Genomic DNA, 8600 nt, shown 5'->3' with positions numbered 1-8600 from the left:
GGGTTGGTGTGTGTGTGTGTGTGTGGTATTGCAGTGACCGCACTGGCTGCACATTTGACAAATGAGGTCACTTGCCGGCAGCCAAACTTTGTACCTGTCGCATGTCAGCATTTTTAACGCCATGAAACACGTGGATGACGTCTGTGTCATTATATGGCCCTCCATCAAAAAGATGCTAGGTCAAAAGTGTCCCATTTTAACATATCTTTGAAGCGTTCGCTTACAGTGGCCCGAGAAAATATTCAAGCATTCAGTTGAGTGACAAGCGGAAAAGTATGTTCGATTTTCCCTGCGGTGTTGACTGTTTATGAATTAATTTCCCAGTTTCCATTCATACCAAGTTATGACAAGGATTCCTCATTTAACCTTCTGACCACCGTACAGCAAACTTTTTATGGTTCAGACATTTCTTCCCGAGTGCCTTGCAACGTAATGAAATCTAATCTCATGTGTCTAGATGGTGATTAATTGAAAGTTATGATACAGCATGACGGCCCGCTGGTCCAGTGGTTAACGTGTCGACCTCGCAGTGCAGAGGTACCGGGTTAAATTCCAGGTCCGGCCTCCCTATGTGGAGTTTGCATGTTCTCCCCGGGCCCGCGTGAGCTTTCTCCAGGTACTCCAGTTTCCTCCCACATTCCAAAAACATGCATGGGAGGCTTATACACTCTAAATTGTCCCTAGGCACGAGTATGAGCGCAGATAGTTGTTCATCTCTGTGTGCCCTGCGATTGGCTGGCAACCGGTTCAGGGTGTCCCCCGCTTACTGTCCGAAGACAGTTGGGATAGGTTCCAGCACCCCCCGCGACCCTTGTGAGGATGAGTGTATCGGAAAGTGGATGGATGGATAGATGATACAGCATGTGAGAAGAGGGAGGGGTCGGGTGATGAGGTTGTTTCTGCATTCTGATTGGCTGAATGTCGAGCAGCATGACGCTTTGGGTTACATCTGCAGGCACGTTTACATGTTATTGATGCGCTTTTTGCATTTTGGGAGCTGCTTTGCCCGACAGTCTCTTGGTATTCACACACATGTCACTGTGCATTGTAAGATCAAGATAAAGTGATTGATGCTGCCTGCAGACTGACAGACCTGACGAATGTTCTAATAGTTTTGGGCTTTCTCATGTTAAATAAGGTCAACAAATGAAGTTGGGTTTTGTCAGTGAACTAGAATAATTCTTTTGTTGAACAAAAACCTGCCTTTAAAAATTGTATAAATGCTCAGTTTCAATGTAGCTTGAGAGATATTATCCGAAAGCTATTGTTAGCCTAAAAGCATATTTGCCTAAGTCACCCACCCCCACCCCCAAAAACTATTTTTACTTGGACAATCACACTATTAGGCTGGCGATATGTTTATTGTCGTGGTAGTTTGCTGAGAGGGGTTCCCAATATATTGCCTTTCTGATGTTGTTGCAATATTAGAAGCATTTCGACACCGCTAAATACTATAACTACAACAAATTGAGTAACTGGGATGGTAATATTTCCTAATATCATCATATATAGGATGGTTAGTGAGGGATTGTCTTGTTGGAGATTTTGGCATCTCTTTTGATGTTGCAAGCAATCTTTAAGGTGCTTCCAATCAAAATATGCTCAATTATGACCTTTTTTGTGATATTCACAACGAAAAGACACAATCGAAGTGCTAAAATGTCATTTTATGCAAAATGAAAAAAAAACCCACCTTGCTACGTGTTTTAGATATTCCGTTGTCATGATTGTTCTTACAAACCATCGTGACCGTGTGAAACATTTCGGTTACAGAAGATGAGTCGGCGGCGTGTCAAGTCAGCAAAACGGGCCACGCCCTTCTCCCCAGCAGGCGCGACGATCCTCGCTCTGCGACTTCGCCGCTTGACTTTGGGCCCGCCATCTTTACACGGGCGCGTTCTGCCTAGCGACAGGCAGCCATTTTGGGCGTTACGTCAAGCTAATGTAAATAAAGCCATTCCGTTTGGGGCGCCTATGTGTTGCGTTTCTTCCAAGCCGCGTTTAAGCCCCAGCTGTGCGTCGGGCGGGGAGCCGGTGGACCCATTTGTCACAGCAGCTCTTTGGATTTTCTGCATCATCATAACGGCGCGTGACATCCTGCGTAATGTACGCTGGGCGGCGTCTGCGGGGTTTTGAGGGCTCACTTGGCGACGGTTGGGGGAGGTACAGTCTTCGGCTTTGACTTTAAGTGACGATAATGGCCAGGCTGAATGTCTTTTTGACTGCATGTATGGCGACTCCCCCGAACATCCCTCAGATTAAGCCAATGGTGCTGCTGCCCCAACCGTCTTCGTCTTTCATCCGCCCCTCGGTGCTAAACCTCTTTTTTTCCCCTTTTTTGTCTTGGATCTCATCCGTTTCCATTCATCGCGTGAAGCTTCCTGTACGTCCCCCCCCCCCACGTCCTTGTACATGGTAGCTCGGGTTTTCGAGACCCTGTCAACAATGCATAATGAAAATTCTGCTGTAAAATAATTATGAAGCTCTTAATAATCCCTAAAAGGATGAAACAATGGAATAAAAGGGCGATCTGCGTAGAGCTCACGTCGGCCGCTCTTGGCGAAAGTAATCTGCTTCGCGTCTGAGCTGTTCTCTCAATTAAGGCGCTTGCGTGACAATGTGAGGGTCGCCACTGTAAGGGTTTGTTTACACACCGTACACAATGGCGGTATGCAGCCACTACATTAGGGACAGTAGAACTGCACAATCTAATGCAGCGGTGGGGGAGCTCAGACTCAAACTAAAATAAACTTTGACTGGTAAAACATATCTTGAGCAATTGTATATGAGTACATTTAAGAATCAACATCTATGGTGAGTATGATGGGTTTTTTTCAAAATCAGATAAATGAGGATTCAGAACCTGCTCCAGATAAGGTTTATGGCACTTATTATATGTGTACTGTTCTTTTGCACTTTTTTCATACGTATTGTTGGCTTCTGTAATTGCAACGTGTGCTGGCATTGAGGGGTGGATTAATTCATTAAAGTCATCACTGAGGGCCTCGGTACCAAATGACTGTCCTGCCACTGATCAAATGAGAGCCATCACAAGATGTCTCAGATGTCAGCTTTTCAAAAAGGTATTAAGGATATGTCCCATTTCTGCAAACATTTGGAGAGTTGTAGTAGTGGTCGAGAAAGTATCTGAAAACCTTGTGGATCATACTTATGGATCTGGATCAGATTATTTTGTGTGCTTTTTGTTTAAGGCAACGGTATGCTTATTTTTCTGCTGTATCCTAATGCAGAGATCTTAGGGTGCATTATTTAGAACTAATGAAACTGTAGATCGTTTTGCATGGTGGACAATTGACAGAATGATAGCTACTTCATTCCGTGAGCAGCATACACGCATACTGATAATTACGACTAATTTCAGCCCTTTTTTTTTTTCTTTTCCTCTTACAGACCCAAATCGGGTGTCGCTTAAAGATTATCCTGAGTGATTATCTTCTGGTTTGCTGTGTGTTACGAGTAAGTTTTCCTCTTCTGTCCAAAAACAAAAGGAGATATGTCAAAAATGAACCAAGTTGTAAGGACGAGTCACTGTTGATCAACTTTTGTCACTTTTCGTTCTTGCCCTGAGCTGATTCACAAGCTATCAGCCAAATGAGAGTGATCAATTGTCACGACAGCCCTGCTGCCCCACATGACATAATAATGACACACCCAGAGGTAGTAAACAGAAGAGATGGAAAAAAAACCGCATGTCTTAGGTTCAGCAGGCCATCTGATGGCAACGCGTCTTCTTCGGGATAATTGGCTCAAGACGTTCCCATCAAGAGCGCTTCGGCTTTGACAGTCGATACATGTCAATTTTGCTCCATGTTGCTGTGTCACTCAAACGAGCAAATGTCCGCATTTCAATTCTTGAGACCAATAAGAGAAGAGAGATACCTCATGCGTTTTGTTGTGACATATTTCGGGTTCCGTTCTACTTTGAGAAAAGAAACCCAACCAGCGCGGGGATCGAGTTAACAATTCTGGGCGTGAAAAAGACAAAATCTCAGCACGAGTCTGTACGGAAGTGTAGGAGAAGCCTCGAGAAGACTTTTCTCTCTCAACTAGTGTTACCATATCCTCACCAAAAAAAAAAAAAAAAAACGAGCAGCCAATGAGTTGGACTCACCGGCAAAGGCTCCGCCCCTCCTCATATCTAATACATGGTTGTCTTTTTTGAAGCATCGCAGTTTGCCCCTGCGGATGGTTCTTAAAAAGATGCCCTTTTTCCTTTCTTCCATTCCTTCATCATCATCATCATCATCATTCGTGCCTTGCCCGACTTCACCCACTTCTTGACAGTAGGTGATGAGGCACACTTTCCGGGAAATCTACTCTAATGGTCTCCTATGAGCTCAGCGACTCAGGATGTGCTTCACGTTTAAGTCGTGCCTCGAATAAACAAGTCACCCGGAAGGACCTTGATGCCGTCTTGCCGGTGTTTGTTGACACATAGTATGAAGGCTGCTGTTGTTGGAAAGTGTAGTGAGATGCAACAGAGTGAATGACTGTAAAGTCAACCCCCCCACCCCCACCCCACCCCTCCGCCATTCCACGCATTGAATCGCAATGTCCTCCTTTTACCGGCAAGGGCACCTCGTCGTGTTCGTACGTTTGCTTCGCGCAAGACTTTTTTTCTTCTTTTTTTTTTAAATCCTCACGCGTCCCTCTCTGTACTTCTGAGGCATCTTAACGAAATTATCTGTTACAATTTAATGCCGCCGTTTAATTATTCACATTTTACCAAATCCTTTTTTTTGGAAACATTTGTTCAAGGATGTCAGGTGCTCTGATCGTCGCACCTAAAGAACACGACGACGCGTCAGATTTGACACACACACAAAAAAAGAAAAGTACATCGCAAAGAGGTCTTGCTGTCTTTGCTTTCTCAAAACTATCACGTTTCATTAAGCGACAGTTTAGTTGCAAGGTACTTTTTTTTTTTGCTCACTTTATCAAATCTCTGCCGTTTGAAGTTCGGCTTGGAAAAAAAAAGAGGAGAGAGAAAAAAAGGAAGGTACTGATCATGATCCAGGAGGTTTCAAAGCGGTGCGTAATCGCGAGTGTTTAATTTTATCTTTTGCAGTATGCATGGCGAGGCGGCTGTGTAATCAATCCTGTGAAGTCCACATCTGAAGGAAGGATTTCTGTTTCTGATCGCGGCCCCCTCTTGAAGTGGCTCCATTCGCCCAGCGTGTTCGCATCAGACTCGCTGCAACGCCACGCAGCCTCGCCAGATTTGGGTGTACCTGACATGATTCTCTATGTGTTATTTCCTAGAGACCCCCAAGGGTCCAACTCAACATTGATGGATGTAGAGTGGCTAGGGTGAAGGGGGATACTTCTCCCCCCCCCCCCCCCTACTCTTCCCATGGTACAAAAACCTCAGGAATTCCCCTTGGGCCTTTTCAATTACAGTTTGACCAAGCTTTACACTGTGATGATGTGTTGCTTTAGGGAAGTGACATTAATGAAGAGGACAAATGTGGCGTTGTCCCTAAAGAGCATGGCGTTGGCACAAAGGGACTTTAATGGGGAGAAATTCACGCTAACCCATTGTCATTGATAGTATAAGCCAGGGCAGACTGCTGTGTCTTTAGGATTCGTCTCAAGTTAAAGGACTATTGATGCAAATTATTTTAGCGCTAGCCGACGGCTAAAGGGAGCACAAGGGGTGCGTGAGAGAGTAATTAGCGAGTAGCACTGCTTTGAGGAGCTCAGGTGATTTTTGAAGGATTTCGGAGCGGCGAAGAGGAAGGCGGTGGACCGGATGGCAATCAATGGGGCAGCCTTACCCGTGTATCGGAGATATGCTAATAGGAGACGTGTCAGAGAGGCGTAGTGGCAGAGGTGGAAGACTCAAGTATGACTTGAAGTGAGTTAGACTTGAAGGGAAGTTAAATCAAAGACGTCAACGCTTTGTCGTATTCAAACGTGTATATCTTATTTACTTAAATCTATGAAGTATTTATTGTTTGAAAAAAATAGCTCACTGCCATTTTGTTTGCACTCATAAATTCCTCTTTGCCAATTCCTGCCCACTTTATTTACTTTGTACTGCAAAAAGCATGCAGTAAGTACTCAGCAATGACAAGTTACACGTTCAATTCCGTTACATTGTACGAACACTACATAATAAACCGCGATCATAATCCTCATCGTCAGCATGCACTTGGTAAGGTGTTAGCTGATCTGGGCCCCTTTTTGCCAATCTCTTTCACATCAACAAATTGATGTGTGATTCGTTCACTCTTCCGTACCTTTTCATATTTTCCATCTCGGCCTTGGCATACACAAATGAGTAAATCCATTGCTCACTGTTCAGTGCTACACTCTGTTAGCAGGTCGCTTGCTATTGTTACTTTGCCATCCTGTTCGGTGTAGCCAATAATGATTTTGCCTAACATGGTGCACTCCCAACCCCCTTTTATGGATGAATTAGTTGGATTAATTCTTGCTTAGCTAAAAATCTAAAAGCTGCAGATCTGTAATGACGCAACTTGCTTGACATTTGGAGGGGATTTGAACAGGCTGGCAGGATTTCGACCACAGTAACTTGGGACTTGCTTGAAACTTTACGGTTAGGACTTGAGGCTTACTTATGACTTGCACATACGGTATGTGACATAGGCCTGTTATACACATAATCAGACTGTTTGTTTTTGTCCTGATTCTGCCTATTCCTGACCAAGGACATCAAAAGACAGATTAAATGTTGAATAAGGATCTTTCATAAGATTATCCTTTGGTCTGATGTGTGTTAATAGGATACGCGCTAATGTTAAAATATAAGACGTGCTCAATAGAAGCAAAAACCCCGAACATAAAGGACAATAATACCAGCCGGAAATTTAATTTGACAACTCACATACTCGCTCAGTAGGCTATTAAATCCATTTCAATGCTGTCTCCAGAATTTTTGCAACCGTCTTATTTTTCCTGTCAATTCTTCTTCTTCTTCACTATTATTAATCACATTTGATCGTGTAAGATTTCTGTCTTGGAGGTCTACATTATCGGGAGCACACCACACAAAGTACGATCAGATGTTTTCATGGCAGATATTTCATATTCATGTGTAGGGTCTGTAACAGATAAACAACCTCTTAAGATTAAAAAAAAAGACTGCGTAGTTCTGCCCTCGCCACGTCCCCGCTGCGGCTAGACAGACAGATAACTCCTTCAATGACCACACCCGTTGATGTTTCTCGCAATTTATTCACCGTCGAGGCGAGTCAAGAAGGTGTAAAACTGTAACAGACGCACATAAAAACACTTACACGTTATTGCAAAGTAAAACGTGGTAAAACAATGTGCCCCACTTGTCTGACACATGACGAACGCCTGACTACGCTAGTGTTGCTAACGTTCGCAAGCTAATGCGCTAATCGCTGTACGTAAATGCTAACCGTAAACAATTGGAACGTCCCTCAAATGCAAATTCACGGTGAACAAACCCCACTAATGAATAATATGGCATAAATTTACATAATATACACCTACAAGCTGTGCGTAGTATATAATGACTAGATTATTGCTCATACATTGCCACTCATCTCGATGGCCGCTCGCCTTCATGCTAGTGCCATCAGAGTGCATTGCAAGGCTATGGGGAGTATACACCTGATTTCTTTTCCCTACAGGATACTTAGCTAAACAGTGGTTCACTTCCGTTGTGGCACTTTTCCACCGGCAAAGAGAAATAAAGCCACAAGGTACCTCCAAGCATCCTGATTCGACTATCATGCTATCACGACTGGTCGCTTATTGGTTGAGCAGATGCCTCAGTGCTGTAATGTTAACGTTGCTTTTCTGTCTTTGTGGGTTGAATCACGACGGGTGAAGTTCGATGTTGGGAGTTGTTGTGGCTTTCTTATTTATGAGTTGCTACACTTGCATGTTGCTATTCTTTTCAATCTTGAATGTAAATGTAGTCCATCCACAATGCATGTGTCGTGACGTTCCATCGACACTCTGAATCATAGCATACTGGTTGGTTGCCAGCTTCGCAAGCGCTGTACAGAAAAGTAACTCATTTTCACACGTAAACAAGACTTGGCACGTCATGTAGTTCCATTTGATTCCCGTTTTAGCCGAACAAGTCCCGGGTCCTAAAAATTGGTGACTGTGTTTATCATGCACATCTTTCTTAAATCTCAGCTGCTATTCATTTCCCTAAATATGGAAGCAGTTAACTTTTTTTCATCGTATTCTGACAGCTTTATACGCACTCTACCGAATCTACTGCACCGCAAGTGCCATGAATAATGCCAAGGACAGTAACTTATAAGACTGCAGATGCAGCAAGTTACATGTTTTATGAGGTGTGTACATTAAGATATGAGCTTTAAGTTCGTTTTCAAGCCCCGCACAATGCAAGGAAAGCATGCCAGAGGCCATGATATTCTTAATCATCATCAAAAAAAAAAGTGAAGCACTTATCTTCTGCATCATCTCATACATACACTCTTGCCCGATGCGTTACTTGGTACACATGCATAATCGAATGAAATCCAACATGACCACATTGATACTGTCAGAGCGCTAATAATGAGCCGCATGTGCATTATTATAGCATGCGTATATATATATATATA

General features: G+C 43.5%; 1 long non-coding RNA gene across 3 annotated transcripts in view; it reads left to right on the top strand.

The window, feature by feature from the left end:
• Nucleotides 1–8600, top strand: part of LOC109511937 (uncharacterized) — a 204860-nt gene that overhangs the window by 107582 nt on the left and 88678 nt on the right. Inside the window, exon 1 of one of the 3 annotated variants that reach the window (XR_002167418.1) lies at nt 1925–2163. The exons of the other annotated variants lie outside the window; for them this stretch is intronic. This is a non-coding gene — a long non-coding RNA (uncharacterized LOC109511937). Of the gene's footprint in view, nt 1–1924; nt 2164–8600 lie in introns of those variants that run through there. 3 annotated transcript variants of the gene reach the window in all.

The sequence above is a fragment of the Hippocampus comes genome, unplaced genomic scaffold, assembly GCF_001891065.2.
Source record: "Hippocampus comes isolate QL1 unplaced genomic scaffold, H_comes_QL1_v1.1 scaffold381, whole genome shotgun sequence".
Classification (NCBI taxonomy): Eukaryota; Metazoa; Chordata; class Actinopteri; order Syngnathiformes; family Syngnathidae; genus Hippocampus; species Hippocampus comes.
This window is presented reverse-complemented; position numbering and strand designations above follow the sequence as displayed.